Below are 16,939 nucleotides of genomic sequence, written 5' to 3'. Positions count from 1 at the left end.
CTTCTAATCCAGGAGGGGAAACATCAGATTAGGCAGGGCATTGTGTATATTCAGTAAAGCAAAAATCGGAGTCAGGTTAAACGTTGCCTGGTAATCTCATCTGTACGAGTAAGGTCTGAGGAAAATAGAACAAACAGAAGAAGGGCAAAAGAGCTGCTTACATGTAGACAGAAAAGGGTAGAACAGAGGAAAAGGAAGCTGTTGGTGAGTGGAGCATCAGAGCAGGAAGGAGGACAGGCTGGGGAGGTGGGACAGCTCAGAAGCAGAACAGGGGGATAGAGCTCAGGGATAAAGCATGTGCTTCACATGCACGAGGTCCTGGGTTCAATTCCCAGTACCTCCATTAAAAAAAAAAAAAGAAGTAGGACAGACACTGTGGACTCTGGGAGGTATCTCCCCTCCCCTAGGATCTTAATTTTGTTTCTTAAAAAAAAAAAAAAAGAGTAATTATATATAACATTATTTTAGTTTTAAGTGTACAACATAATGATTCAATAGTTTTATACAATTGTCCCTTGATATTTGAGAAGGATTGGCTTCAGGACCCCCAGGATACCAAAATCTGCAGTCCTTTATATAGAATGGTGTAATACGGTTAGGCCTCCATATCCCCAGGTTTCACATCTGCACATTCAAACCAACCTGGGGTTGAATCTGAATCAGGGGTATGGAACCAGAGGATACAGAGGACCAACTGTGTATTGCAAAACGATCACCACAGTAAATCTTGTTAACATACGTCACCATATATAGTTCTAATTTTTTTTTCTTGTGATAAGGACTTTTTAAGGTGTACTCTCTTAGTAACTTCCAATATACGATGCAACAAAATAGTATGTGATGTAGTATTATTGGCTATCCACACCACTACATCCCTATGACTTAATTTATAGTTGGAAGGTTGTACCCTTTGATCTTATCTTCCCTCTCCTAGGATCTTAGATACAATGAAAGGCCAGAAATACTTGGGGAGGGTAACTTTCTGCTGGATTCACACTGCATGGAGCACAGTCTGCAGTGCCTACTTAGAGTTTCTAGTTCCTCCTTACCCAGTAGCTAATGGGGGGAAATTTGCCACTATCCTCTGCTAAGTGGCAAAGTATTCCACTCAACAAAGTGTGTGGAAGGATTGATGCCTCTTCTTGCCCCTCCCCCATCAGAATTCAAGAAAGCACTTCTTTTCTTTTTTTTTATTTTGACTTTCTTTCCCTTCCAGCTGCCTCCCTCCATCCTTTCCTTCCTTCCTTCCCTTTTTGGATACAGAGAACAAAGGAAAATGGCACTTCTCCCAACTCAGTCACTGGAAGAGGAGGTAGGGGTTGAAAGAAGAAGTTAGTGAAGATTTCCACAACTACAAGGAAAGTGTGTGTGTGTGTGTGTGTGTGTGTGTGTGTGTGTGTGTGTGTATGTAGGGAAAGCAAAAGGATCAAGGCTCTATAGAAATGGAAAAAAATCCCATAATATGTGAAAATACAAAAGAGGTTCCCTATGGAATACTCCATGGGCACCTTGTACCAGTTGAGAGAACACATAGCAAGAATATGGGACAGATTTATAAAATTTAAACTCATTTAAATACTCGAGGAGAAGGGAGTGAAATTGGGGTTTGCAATACTCAACGCTTGATGCTTCCACGAACTCTGTATGGTTAGCATCTTTCACGATGACCTGCGGTTATAATGTGTATGTGTATATGTGTGTGTCTTTGTGTGTTCTTGCTTGAAGAAGACCATCGCTTGCCTCCTCCCCTATCAGCCAATAGCAGGTACTTGAGATACCTTTAGGGAGGAAGGAAGACACATATTCATGAGGGTCAAAGCTAAAAGCCTAGTGTCTGAAGTCAAATGTCTTGAGCTGTTTGCTGTGATTATACATGGGCAATGGAATCATGGATGCTTTTTTTCTTTTCTTTTCCTCCTTTTCTTATTTAAAACTTTTTGTAGTTTCCAAAACAAGAAAAAAAAATTAGAAAAAAGGCGTTGTTTTATGTTTGCTAATCACTTTAATGTTTGGCTTAATAGAATGCAGCCTGATTCTCCTGTTTGTATTCCATCTGTTGCTATCTGTTGTTTTGTTTTTAGTATATTGTAAATGTTTGGAAAAGAAAGGAGTGTTTTCATAACCTTTCAGATGGTAGTAATATTACACTAAAAGTATTGGTAGTTTCTTAGAGGTTAGTTGCAATGTGTTATCTGACATAATGTGGAGGAAGTTTCCTTAATCTGTTATACATTAAAATCCGTTGGTCAGTTTTGTATCTTGTGTGGAAGTTTTGTCCACGCAAGATTTTATAATATCATGTACTGGTCATTGGAGTTTTATGGATCTTCTAAATTTTGACATAATTTATTATACTACTTTAAAAATCACATTTGTTATATCATCACTACGTATCCTGGAAAATGTGTTAAGGATTGAAAAGCTGAAAAGCTTTATGGTAGCAGATACGTTTTCCAAAAGTTGAATTTTCTCTTGAAAGCAAAATTTTATTATTGATAACAAATATGATCTGCTGCTTTTCTCAAAATAAGAGGCTCACCTTTACTGATGCTCCAAAAAAAAAAAAAAAAGTCTGCCAAATGCTCTAGTCTGAGTAACTATAGTGTATCTGCTGATGGTTCTTACCAGTAAAGGTGGTGTTCCATAAAAAGCTCAGTTCAATTTGTCACTCGCTTTTCTTCAAGACAGCCATCAGTCTCTGGAATGCAGAAGTCCTTTCTGTGAACTTTCCATTTTATCACATGTAATATGAAAAGTACATCTACTCAAGATTTGAGATGTAATAAGATGAAATTTTGTCTTCTTAAATGGCATTTTGTAGTAAATTTGGGACTTTTATGGTGAACGCAGACCTGTGATTACAGGTGCAGTTTGGTGCCACTGCCTTGAATCACGCTAAGGTGCCAGCGGCTTTACTCACCATTGTTTATGTACCATCTGTGCAAATGTTAACACGATGAAAAAGACTAACATTTCAGAATTATTAGGAGAATAATTTTGACCTCATGGACTGCCTGAAAGGTGAAATTTTAAAAAGAGAATATTGCATGTATCTTTGGAACTCTATCTCCTCCAGTCTAAAACTTACTAGCCTCCTATCCTCTCTAGAGTTTACCCATCCCCAAGTGAGTGTGCATTCTTAACGTCGTGCTTGTATCCCTTTACTACATATATACATATCGATCAAAATATATACCATTTCAGGTGGTTCCAAACGTTATCTCAATTACATGTTTCATATTATTTATACTACATGTATTATTATGCAACCTGCTTTTTTCCTCTCAACAATACATCTTAAGATTTATCAATGGTGATACATGTAGATTTATTTCATTTACTTTAAAGTTTGTACAATATTCCATTGTATAAATATTCCAATTTATAACTATGTATATATCTAGTTCCTTTCACTACCGTGGAACTGTATCTACTTCCACTCACCTATTGATAGACATTTGTGTGGTTTCCAAGTTTTTGGTATTACAAACAATGCCAGCATATATGCCTTCCCTTGTGAGAGTTTCTTATGGGTATTTATTTGAAAGAAGTTCTGGGCTGTGCTAGTAAGTTAAAAAAAAAAAAAAGAATGTAATATAAGATGATGAACTTAACCTATATTATTGATACTATAAATCTGTATGTTTATTGTTTGGCTATCTTATGGAGTAAGCTTTTATGGTTTTAATTGAGAAGTGGGTGACATTTATAATGTGATTTCTATAAGAAAATACATTTAAAATTTTAAATAAAGCAAAATCAAAGGATAATGTTTGGAGCCATAATGTGCTTTTAAGTTGAAAACTGCCTATCTTTTTAATTTCTTACTCCAGAACTTAATAATGATAGATTAGGGAATGACTTTTGGAAATAATGTCTCTAAAATCCTATACTCAGCAAAGGGGAACACAAAGAGAATCCCATTTCCTAGTACCTAAGAGAATCAAAGAAAGAAGATGGGAACTATTTTTCACTGGTGCCTATAATCATTGTTCCAATTTCTGAGGACCGAGGGTAAACTAAAAATGTTGGATAATGGAGATTCATTATCATGACTTCAAGGAAAGAAATTACTCTCCCATAAATTCTAGGTAATTTGTCTTTTTCAAGCTATCTAGTAATGAATTTCTGTTTGTTTACAGCTTGCGTAGGGACACCTTTTTCACAAATGGCCGCAGCGACTTGCCGTCTTGTATCTGTCTTCATTTATCTGAAACCTGTGTGGCTTCAGAATGTTTATTTCCTTTTTGACCCCAGAGCAGATAGGTAAGTACTGAATTTTGTATTTAGTGACTAAGAAGACATAACCATTTCTCAAGGGTACTTTTATTTAGTCACAAGTATACTATCTCTGCTTTTGTCAAGAAAGACCTAAGTTGTTGTCAGCATGTGGGGAAAACCTGAATTACTGGGGTTGGTGTGATCTAATTAACAAAACTCACCACTTCCTAGTAACAGGATATTCTTGTTCAGAATTTTCATACACTGGAGAGAAAACACTCTTCAGTCTCATATTTTCCTAAACAGAGAGATGGTAAATTATTAGTTCTCTGGGTTTTATTTATTTTTCATAAAAGATATGTACTGCCTGTGGGAGTTTTAGAAGGCAATTAAATTCATCAATTTTTACAACACACAATTCAAAAACTCCTAAGACTCAAATTAGAGTAATTAGCTTTAGTAACTTTCCAAAAAAAAAAAAATCTAATATCTAAGTTTATTATTAGTTCCTAATGAATGGTCTGAAGTGATACCAGCTTCTCAAAGCTGTTTATGATTGCATCCTGCAAGATTCATTCAAAAGGAAGCGATAGAAGCCAGCCTAATCTCCTTAAAAAACATCAAAGTTGGGAAAGTAAGTGTAACTTTTTTTTGAAGATTACTGATGATTGGCATAAAAAACTCACAGAATGAAGTCAAAGGATTTAATTAAAAATATAACATTTTTAAACACTTTTTACACTGAGTAGTCAAGAAATTTACTGCACACACGTATTTTTCTGCTGAAGTGCGTTATACTTCTAGATGGAAAAGAGCTGATGAAGAGTACTGTGTAAATAAGGTTAAGCTTTTCTCTTACTATGCTATTAAAATATATACATAAGTGCCGAGATGTTACAGGTTTATAAGGAAAAGCATAGAAAGGGAGGGAATATATAAACAGAAGAGACACTTAGCAACACAGACTTCTTCTAGGCCTTCCAAACTCTTCCTTTCTGTGGCTAGAAATTTTAAAAAAATTGATTACTGCTAAACCTACATGAAAACAGTTATGGAAATTATAAAATGTCAATCATGGTTTTGTTCTGTAGTAACGTAAAAATTAGAATTACTCTGTTAAGTCAGAAAATGAAATCAAAGAAAATATATGAGTGCCTTTTCCTGGAAAAAATCCACTTCTGCGGCAATAAAGTAATAGGTACCCCCTTCCCTACCATTTTAACTGTCTCTGTCTATGTATTTCACAATTTATTTCAGAATCCTTATCCATGCAATGATTTGGCTACAATAAGTTAAATGACAAAAAAAAATATGTACTGTGATTTGATGCTCTGAAGAAATTTTTTTTTTAATAAATTGATATTTTTATATCTGACATCTGTTAGCTATCTGTTTCTGTCTGTCTGTCTCTCTCTGGAGAGGTGGTAGAGGGTGATGATTAAGAAAACTCTAAGCTTACGGTTTGATCTGAGCCCCATACTTTCTAGCTGTGTAACCTAGTGCAAGTTCTTTATCCATTCTCTACCTCAGTTTCCTCATCTGTAAAATGGGGATAATACTAGTACCCATTGCCTATGCTTTTTTTTTTCTTGTGGATTAACTGTATTCCTATATAGAAAATGCATATAAAAGTGTCTATAAAAATGTTTACTATCTTTATATGTTTAAATATGGTATATAAGTTTCATTTTGGAAAAGGCTAAGATCTTCAATAAAGAAACAGAGTTCTAGCAAAAAGAAAGGAGGTGAATAAGGTAAGGAAAAGGTCTTTGATTGTGAGGGATGTAGGTGGCCATGACATGGAAGCCTAGGTCAGGAATCAGTCACTGTGTTGGTCGCCAGGGTGAATTCAATTGATCTGGACATAGATGTCTCACTTGCAGGAATCTGGGTTAGTTTTTGAAGGTGGGAGAGGATCAGGCCCCGTTGCACTTCCTAGGCCAGGCCTTATTCCTGGTCTACCCCTCCCTGAGGTTTACTGAGTAGGTCCCTCAATGAGGAAGCCTTCAGTTTTCCAGGGCCACACCAACGTTGGCCCAACACTCAGATTTAGTATTTGAGGAGCTCAAATGTGTCTTGTATCAGTCTTGGCTACAGACATAAGTCACATTCTCCACATCAGTTCTATCAAAACTAAAAGAAACACTTTTTATTTTCTCACCTGGCTTTTCTTCTTACATGGTTGGTTCAAAATTTGGGATAAAATTTAAACGATGAAATTCATTGAGACATCTCAGACCCTCAGTCATATTCTTCTCCATTCTTTCATAAAAACATTAGAAGAACAAGGAAGCATAATTTCTAGACACAGATTCTTTTTGTAAGAAGTTGGTAAACGTTATATGTTATTCCTTTCTATTGTGAGAGAGAGGCACCAAGGTTTTACAGCAACCCTAATGGATTCCCAGCCGAGAGATGTATGCTGGTGTTTGTACTGTAAGTGTTAGAACTGCAAGTATATAAAGAGAAACGTGAACCTAACATTTATTTGAAGTGATTACCCAGATTGTATAAGTACATTCTTTAGGCACTTGTACAAGTACTTCATGTGCCCAGTTGATTCAACACATAAATTGTGTGCTCACGTCAGGGAGATGGCAAGACAGAGGGCATGGTAGGGGCTCAGACCTGAGAAGGCTAGATAAAACCTTTCTTGAAGAAATCAAGAAGTAATTTCTTCTTCTGATATATGCTGAGAACGGGTAAGATTGTTTCATTAACCAGTTGAGAATAGGCTGGTAACCGATGGAGGACAGACTTGTTTATAAACTCAAGATATTTCAAGGTGAAAGAAGATGAACAAACAGCCACATTTTGTGTAAGAAGTCTAAAACCCGTTCAGTCTACTGTCATGACTATTTCAGTCGTTGATTTTTAGTTTTACCTTTTTCTCATCATATATAATTGTGTGTAGAGATGGGTATGTTTTAAGCACATGTGCTTCTATGATTAAATCATTTATTTTTATAGGAAATATCCCCCCCATGATAATGTATCATGTTCTTGTCCATCTCAGTATCCAAATCTGATTGACTAAGGGCTTATACTTAACTGACACTTTCTGTGTGCAAGACGTGATCTAAACGCTTCACCTCATTTCATCCTCACAGTAATCCTTGTAGTTATCAATAATATCAACTCCACTTTGCAGGTGAAGAAATTTATTTTTAGAGAGGCTAATAGATTTGCAAAGACCACACTGTTTCTGTACAGCGAAGCTGAGTTTTGCAGACCGGAAGTGTAACTGAGCAGGACTCGCAGCTCTCTTAGGTGGGCGGAAGCCAGTGAGGGAGGCATAGCAATTACAGTCTTGGTGGAAGAAAGCGAGAATTCTTGCCAGTGATAGGTTCTAGATATAACTCATAGAGAAGAAAAATTCAGGAATGGGGGCTATTAACATGAACCAAAATAAAGCAAGACCTAATGAAATCACACGTCAATGGCATGGAAAAAGTCAATGCAAAATTAATGACGGGATATGTCACACGATACACTACAGCTTGCAGTCTGTTCTTCCTTCACAAGGAAGAGGCCATAGCATGGAAGGTGGGGTTTCCAGAAGGGCAGAATGATGAGCTTGGCAGACCCCACCTCCCCCTAAAACAATCATTTCACTCAGTACAGGTATTAAAGAAACCAATCATTTGACGTCTCTGGAGGTTCTCCCAAGGACATCTAGCAAAGGAGGAAACAGTCACTCACGGAAACCTCCTGCATCACTGTGTGAATAGTGAGAGTCTGGTATCTTAGCCACAACCTGTTCTTCTGACTCTGTCCCCATCTCATGGGAATGCTCTTCTCTGGGTGCTCTCCCATGGGAGAGTGAAGTCAAAGTGTTAAAAGCCCAGGATACAGTGAAAAGCTTGAAAGAAGTAAGAGAAAAGCAAGTCATCTTGTATAAAGAATCTCTCTTAAGTTCAGTGGCTGTTTTCTCATCAGAAACAAGAGAGGTCAGAAGGAAGCCGGGTGACATAGTCAAAGTGCTAAAGGTAAAACTACATCTATCAATCTTCTATCCATAATAATAACTAGTTTTCAAAAATCAATGGTGTTGAATTTTCTTTCAAGGCAGAAAATGGCATGTTAGAACACTGTTAATCAAAATGGATCATAGTTAAACTCAAGTTTATTGATATAAGGACCAAAATTTCAGACCAAATAGGAAAAAAGGAAACAGAAATCCTATCAAGCCTCCAGGTGTTTAATTAACACTCAAGACTACTAAGGATATTGGCAACCATCTGAATATTTGAATTTTACATTTTTCAGTTCAGTGTTTGGCATGATTTAATCACCCGGAAGCAGTAGGGTGTCTGGGCATAAATAAAATCTTTTCCCCTTAATTAGAGATAGAAAGACTAATTAGTACCCTAAAACGACACAATACATTTTGTATGATTGCTTATCAATATTGGTTAAAAATATGCATGTGGGAATTCCAAAGGTTATAACCAGTTTGGCTCCTTCAATAAAATAGATTGTGTTTGTATCATTGCCTTGTTGTTTTAATGGTCCAGTTTACAGATTTGGGATGTTTCTTTTAACCACTGAACTGTCAGTTACAGGTTTTCTAAATCAGCCTCTACTCTCAGCAGAATAAGGGAATAGAAATGGTTTGTTTGAGCTCCTAAGTTGTGCTAAATATTTTGCTTATAACACTTAATTCAGTCTACACACAAATCCTATAAAATAGGAATTATTCTCCATATTTTTATGGATGAGAAAACTAAAGCTCAGAGAAGTTGCCCAATATGAAATGTTCTAACATTTCATATTCTATGAACCTAGAATATGAAATGTCTAGGTTCATATTCAGTCTCGATGTTTCTATCCCCAAAGCCTTGCTCTTTGCCCCATATCCCTTAATGTTACTTTCAAGGACTTAGCAATAATTTGATTTTAACAGGATTCTTAACACTGATAAAATCCACTGAGCCATGACATCTGGGGAAGCCCAAGTTTCACAGCTATATAAGAGGAAGGCTTTGAATGAGACATGAATTTTTCTCTGGAATACAATTTCTTCAAGCACGTGGCTGGTTACTGGCATGGAACCAAACACATTCAGTGGCCTAGGAGTCATTGTGTGCCATCTGAAAATGTGTATCAATTATAAAGCACTATATAAATACATATAAGCCATAATTCTTCTATTATCACTAGTAAATGCCTACAGGAGTTGCTAGAAATATATAGTAGTAAGAATGGCATCAATTTGGCATCCAAAATCAGATATAGAAATGGTTCTTAAACTAGTAGTACTTTGCGCCTTGAAGAGTGTTACACAAGCTGTTACAGCGTTATGAATTTGTGGGGAATTTGAAAACAACAGAAGAAATCTATTGTAAGTTTAACCCCAGAAATAATGCATCTTATATTTTTCCACATTCAATTTTTTGCACTTATATACACATATACGTGTACTTTCTTTTTTCTCTTTTTCTTTCAAAAATTGAGATTCTACTCTAATAATATTTTAATCCTCCTTGTAATATTTAACATGTCTTCAGCATTTTCTTCTGTCATGAAGTACTTTTCAAAAGCGTCATCTTAATGACTGCATAATATTCAGTTGTGGGAAATTGGTCATACTATGTTAAAATAACAGAGAGTTTTATGAATTTCAATATCTTTAAACAGGAGCCATGTTATTTTTATTTATATTATTCCAGCTTCACTATGCATGTCCAGGAAATACATTCTCATAAGGATTTCCTTTAACATTTCACAGATACCCAGAGATAAATTCTGCCTGCATTTGGGACAGTGGATGTGTCCTTAGTGGTTCTTGATTTCAAAGTTCAGTGTCCTTAGGCTGAGCTGGTTTTCAAGAGCCTGCTGTGTGTTAATCAAACTTAACTGGTTTCTGCTCCATATTTAGGTATGCCCCATCAGCTCATGTCTTCAAGCTTTTGTTCAAGTGCTTGGTTCCTACTGCTTGTATGTTTTTGTTTTCGTTTTTTTCCCCCAGTTCCTCATGTGTAAATTCTTCCTCTCTTCAAGGACTACCTCATGTTTTACTCCTTCAATAACATTTTCTGTCTACTAAGTGACCAGGAGAATCTCTTTCACTCTCAGCCATCACAGCTCTTTATTCGTGCCAACATTTCTTGGATGCATATTACTTTCTTTCTTGCAAGGAACTATTTATCAAACAGCTAATGTACAGTGTTTGAGAGGGTCCAGTACAGAACAGCTAACAGCTACCTTTTTCTACCTGAGTTTTGAACCAAATGAAAAATGAGTCTAGCAAGTGGGAATCAAATAGCCCTTCAATTACTGATAAAGCAAAAACATGCCTTCCAGCTTTCCTTACCCACCTCGTCACTGACAATACTGCTCTGGGAAAATTTATGGTTTATAGGGAGACTCCATTCTGTGCTGCCACGTGGAAGGGGAAGAAAGGAAGTGGACTGAATACCGAGTCCTTTTCTCAAACTCACTGTCAGAGAATTTATTACAATTTTGTGGGAAGGGCTAGGGAATAAGACAAGAGATGAGCACTATTTAGCAGTAGTCCTTTGTTATGAAACCACAACAGTTCTGTACTAACACTGCTTAGCTTTTTCATTTCTTAACCAATTGGACTTCATCATTAAGTCCTTGGTTACCCAGAGGCATGTCTGTCCTCCTTTGGAAAGGTGATCAGCATCCCACTGGGAAGCCCTGCCCCCACCTTCCCGAGGCTACCTCCGGCACATCACATCTTTATGGAGTGCCCCCGGAAGGCTGTCGGGTGAATATTTTGTATCAGAAAATTCAGAAATATGCCTAAAAAGTGTGTGATTTTTAAAGATTCCAAGGCCACTCTGTATTCAAGACTGAAACCTCACTCTCTCTTATATTCCCATCCCAAATTAGGTCCAGAGCACTTCGGTTGCTGCACCTGGGGCTGAAGTTCACTGGAATGGGTACAGGTCCTTCTGGGCTCTGATGTGCCTCACTGGTAAAGACTTCACAGCTCTCACGTAATTATCACACCAGTGACTCTCACTCATGACATTTCAAACTGAAACACACGTTGCCAATGCCTAATGAAGTAGTCCCGGGCACATGTATGTTGCCAGAGCCCATTACTTAACGTTGGCAAAGTAGAGAGAAGTGGTAACTGAAGGAAAGAAAGTTAGACAGGGGAAACTTGATTTCTGTTTCTCCAGAATCCCAGTCAGTCTTAAGCCAGTTGTCTGGAAGATGATGTCTAGCAAAAAAAAAAAAAAAAAAAAACAACAGCAGCACCTGGAAGAACTCTTCCTGCATGAGAGATTCATCGTATCTGGGGAACGAAAATTTACCTTTTCATATTGTCTTCTCTCATCATGAGTGGCATTTGAGACATGGTGACTTACTGCAATTGAAAACTTTTACAATGCTGGCAGCCCCAGGCAGAGGTTTATTTCAAGGTATATATATTTTTTATGCATCATGTTCAGAACCCATTACTTGCCATTTCTACTTTGAACCCAAAGGATGTGTTACAAGAGGACTTCAGACTTTTGCAAGAGGTATTTTTAGTCCTGTGCCTCTGCCATGTGCTTCTGAAACTGTATGAATGCTTCAGGTGTTGCCTGAAATAACAAGAGCAGTTAAGTGTCTATTTAATTATCTGAGTGAGAAAGGATGGTGGCGTAGATCCAGGTAGCAACGGTGGATATGAGATGGGTGAGATGACCAGGATCTAGACGTATTTTGAAGATAGGACAGCCAGGATCTGATAATAGATTGCATGATGTGGAAAGAAGGGACAGTCCAAAGATTCTAATTTTTTGGCTTCACCCCTGGAAAAATGGAGTTGCTGTTTATAAGGAGTACCACCTAAAACCCACCCAAGAATTCTGACAATATTTTAGGCTCTGTCCTCTTGGTCTTGCCTTTCAGATCTGTCTCAAGATTTTTACAATCACTTGGTATATCTGTTCTTATCTTTAAGGGCTGTTTCCCAGTTACTCATATTATGGCTTCTTTATTTTGGTCTCCACCACCACAGAGTTCTTAGCAGAGTCTAGATATTGGTTCCCTCTATACCAAGGCAGGTTTTAACTGTTTTCCACCATAGACCCTTTTGCAAAGTCTCGTATAGCCTAGGAGTGTCTTCTCAGAATAATGCTTCTATTTTTTAATTTTAATTTGTTTTTTGAGGAGAACTATTAAGATTTAATCTCTTAGCAACCTTCAAGTATTCAACACAGTATTATAAATTATAGTCACCATGTTGTACATTACATCCCTGTTGCTTATTTATTTTTTATCACCAGAAATTTGTACCTTTTGACCCCTTTCCACCATTTCATCTAACCCTCCCATCCCTGGCAACCACTAGTTTTTTTTTTTTCTATCCATGAACTTGGTTTTTGTTTTTTCTAGTTTTGATTTGTTTGTTTTGCTGTTTTAGATTCCACATATCAATGAAATCACACAATATTTGTTCTTCTTTGACATAGTTTAGTTGGTATAATGCCTTCAAATTGCATCCATGTTGTTGCAAATGGCAAGGCTCCATTCTTTTTTATGGCTGAGTAGTATTCCGTTACACACACACACACACACACACACACACACACACACACATATACACAGCCATATATATATATATATATATATACACATATATATCTTATTTAAAAAAATTTTTTATTGAAGTATAGTCAGTTCACAGTGTTGTGTCAATTTCTGGTGTAGAGCATAATATTTCAGTCATACTCTTCTGTATCCATTCACCAACAGTGCACAAGAGTTCCTTTTCTCCACATCCTCAACAACATTTTAAAAATAATAGTCATTATAACTGATATGAGGTGGTATCTTATTGTGGTTTTGATTTGCATCTCCTTGATTAGTGATGTTGAGCATCTTTTCATGTTCCTGTTGGCCATTTGTATGTCTTCTTTGGAAAAATGTTTGTTCAGGTCCCCTGCATACTTAAAATTTTTTTTTAATTTAATTTATTTATTTATTCATTTAATTAGTCTTTTTGTGGGTGGAGGTAATTAAGTTTTTGTTTATTTTATTTATTTATTTAACTGGAGGTACTGGGGGTTGAACCCAGGACTTTGTGCATGTTAAGCATACACTCTACCACTGAGCTATTCCTTCCCCTCTCCTCTGCCCATTTTTTAATCTTTCTTTTTTTTTTGCTATTGAGTTGCATGAGTTCTTTATGTATTTTGGATATTAACCCCATATTGTATATATGATTTGCAAATATTTTCTCCATTTATTTCTCCCTGTCCTTTCATTTTGTTAATGTTTCCTTTGCTGTACAGAAGCTTTTAGTTTGGTGTAGCCCCATTTGTTTATTTTTGATTTTGTTTTGCATATCTTTGGAGTCAAATCCAAAAATTCATTGCCAAGACTGATGTAAAAAATCTGACCACCTGTGTTTTCTTGTAGGAGTTTTATGGTTTCACCTTACATTCAAGTCTTTAATCCATTTTGAGTTGGTTTTTGTGTATAGTATAGTCTAGCTTTATTCACTTTGTTGAGTGTTTTTATCTTAAATGGATGTGGAATTTTGTCAAATGCTTTTTTCTGCATCTGTTGAGATGATCATAATTGTCCTTCATTTTGTTAATGTTCTGGATCACATTGATTGATTTGCTCATGTTGAACCATCAATGGGCCCCTGGAGTAAATTCCACTGAGTCATGGTGTATAATTTTTTAATGTATTGTTGAATTGGGTTTGCTAATGTTTTGTTGAGGATTTTGCATCTATGTTATCATCCATATTGGCATGTAATATTCTTTTTTTGTGTGATGTCCTTGTCCAGTTTGGGTATCAGGGTAATCCTGGCCTTGTAAAATGAATTTGGAAGCATTCCCTCCTCTTCAGTGTTTTGCAAGAGTTTGAGAAAGATGGTTATTAATTCTTTTAAATGTTTGGCTTCACCAGGGAGGTCATCTGGTCCTGGACTTCTGTTTTTTGGGGAGGTTTTTGAATACTGATTCAATATCCTTACTAGTAATTGGTTTATTCATAATTTCTATTTCTTCATGGTTCAGTCTTGGAAGATTGTATCCGTTTCTTATAGGTTATCCAATTTGTTGGCATATAATTATCCACAGTGCCTCATATGATCCTTTATATTTCTGTGGTATCAATTGTAATGTCTCCTCTTTCATTTTTGATTTTATTTGACTCTCTCTTTCTCTATTTCTTTTTTCTTTCTTTCTTTCTTTCTTTTTTGTTGTTGTTGTTGTTGTTGTTTTTGGTGAGTCTAGATAAAGGATTATCAGTTTGGTTTATCTTTTCAGAGAACCACCTCTAAGTTTTATTGATCTTTTCTATTGTCTTTTTAGTCTCCATTTCACTTAATTCCACACTGATTTCGTTTTTCCTTCCTTATACTAACTTTCAGTTTTGTTTGTTCTTATTTTCCTAGTTCCTTGAGGAGTAAGGTTAGATTGGTTATTTGAGATTTTTCTTGTTTCTTGAGGTAGGCTTGTGTCACTATGAACTTCCTTCTTAGAGCTGTTTTTGATGCACCCCATAGATGTTGGTATGTCGTGTTTCCATTTGTCTCAGGTATTTTTTATTTCTTTATTGACCCATTGGTTGTTCAGTACCTGTTGTTTAATTTCCACATATTTGTGATTTTTTCCAGTTTTCTTCTGGTGTCATACCATTGTGGTTGGAGAAGATGCTTGATATGATTTCAGTTTTTAAAAATATATTAAGACTTGTTTTGATATATGATCTATCCTGGAGAATGTTCAGGAACGTTTTTTTTTATCAGGTAATTATTTGTCTCCTTTTTTCTTTTTCTGAGTTTTATCTTCTTCTTTTGTTTGGGACATATTCCTCTGTCCATAATTTTGCTTGATTCTCTGTATTTGTTGCCAGGTATTAGGCAAAACAGTTACCTTTCTCAGTCTTGAAGAAGTGACCTCATGTAGGAGTTGAACCTTATTCAACCTTGCCCTAGCTCTTGGCTGTCTCTTGAACTTGATGATTGTCCAAGCAGCCTGATTTATTTATTAAAGTATAGTCAATTTATAATGTGTAAATTTCTGGTGTGTAACACAGTGATTCATTTATGTGTGTGTGTATATATATATATATTACTTTTCATATTTTTTACTATAGGCCATTATAAGGTATTGAATATAGTTCCCTGTGCTATACAGTAGGAGCTTGTTGTTTATCTATTTTATATATAGTAGTTAGTATCTACAAATCCTAAGTTCCCAATTTATTCCTCCCCACCCCCTTTCCCGCCTGGTAACCATAAGTTTGTTTTCTATGTCTGTGAATCTGCCTCTATTTTGTAAATAAGTTCATTTGTCTCTCTCTCTCTTTTTTAGAGTCCACAAGTAAGTGATATCATGTGGTATTTTTCTTTCTCTTTCTGGCTTACTTCACTTCGTATGACAATCTGTAGGTCCATCCATGTTGCTGCAAGTGGTATTATTTTATTATTTTTTATGGCTGAGTAGTATTCCAGTGTACACACACACACACACACACACACATATATATATATATACCACAACTTCTTTATCCTTCCATGTCTTGGCTATTGTAAATAGTGCTGCTGTGAACATTAGGGTGCATTTTTTTGAATTAGAGTTTCATCCAGATATATGCCCAAGAGTGGGATTGCTGGAGTATAGGGTAAGTCTAATTTTAGCTTTTTAGAGACTCTCCATACTGTTTTCGGTAATGACCACACCAAACTGCATTCCCACCAGCAGTGTGGAAGGGCTCCCTTTCTCCGCACCCTCTCTGTCATTTATTGTCTGATTTGCCTTTAGTAGCTCCACTTGTTGAGGGTATGCCAAGACCTGTTAGTGTTTCAAGGGGAAGAATCTCAGTCAGCACCTAGTTTCAGGCTGATTGGAAGCCAGACCCTCAGGCAGCAGCTTTTAAGTTATGCAAATATATACAGTTTGTGGGACACCAATTGGAAATCCTCCTGGCCTCCAGCCTTGCTGATCTGGAGGTATTCCCTACGGGGCAGCAGCAAAAATCAAGTCTCCATATGAATGCATCAGCCTTTTTGAAAGGTGGTGGCAAGCAGAAGAGACGCAGAGGGAGGGTGCAAAGATGGCATCCCCTGACCTACATTCCCTGAGAGCATCTCTGTAGCCTGTAGATGACTAGCAAACCTGAAGCCTGCATCTCAGGCTGAAGCTTCAGGACAAATAAATAGGTCTCTTTCACAGAAAGACTGGTGGTGTGTTTCAATCTGCTGTCTGCAGTGTCCTGGGGGTGGTATCCTGGCAAGACTGTCTCTCTGATTGTTACAGTCCTGTAGGACCCAAGCCCATGGCCTCTAGAACCAGGAGATCGAGGAGCATCCTCTGTGCAGCAGTCACAAAAACCGTGGTGCTAGACACAAAAAATGGGGCACCAGACACACGTGGGAGCTCCGTTCCAAAAGATACTGGCTTTCTGGGTGCAGGAGAAGAGACAGCACCCCCCTTCCAAGGTCTCTGGAAAGGCTTATAGTCAGCACTTAGATGTGTGTTTCATTGGAAGCCTACCCCTCAGGCTATGATATGGTGATAAGCCAACTGGCCTCTTTCATGGGGAGACTGAGTGCCTGGGTCTGTTGCCCACTGCTGTGCCTTGGGGGTGGTAGGTATTTAAGAACTTTTTCTTCATTGGTTACAGTCTTGTGGGACCGACGAGCAGAAGCCCCACTGGCCTTCAGAGTAAGTGACATAGAGGTGTCCCCTGACAGCAGCTGCAGAAATCAGGGTGCTAGACAAGGATATAA

General features: G+C 37.1%; 1 long non-coding RNA gene across 2 annotated transcripts in view; it reads left to right on the top strand.

Annotated features, from left to right (window-relative positions):
• Positions 1-16,939, top strand: part of LOC123614511 (uncharacterized) — a 104,655-nt gene that overhangs the window by 28,996 nt on the left and 58,720 nt on the right. For both annotated transcript variants that reach the window (XR_012502044.1, XR_012502045.1), the window contains exon 3: positions 4,143-4,266. This is a non-coding gene — a long non-coding RNA (uncharacterized LOC123614511). The remainder of the gene's footprint in view (positions 1-4,142; positions 4,267-16,939) is intronic.

The sequence above is a fragment of the Camelus bactrianus genome, chromosome 24 (genome assembly GCF_048773025.1).
Source record: "Camelus bactrianus isolate YW-2024 breed Bactrian camel chromosome 24, ASM4877302v1, whole genome shotgun sequence".
Lineage (NCBI taxonomy): Eukaryota > Metazoa > Chordata > Mammalia > Artiodactyla > Camelidae > Camelus > Camelus bactrianus.
Note: the sequence above shows the minus strand (reverse complement) of the source record. Positions and strands in the feature narration are given on the sequence as shown.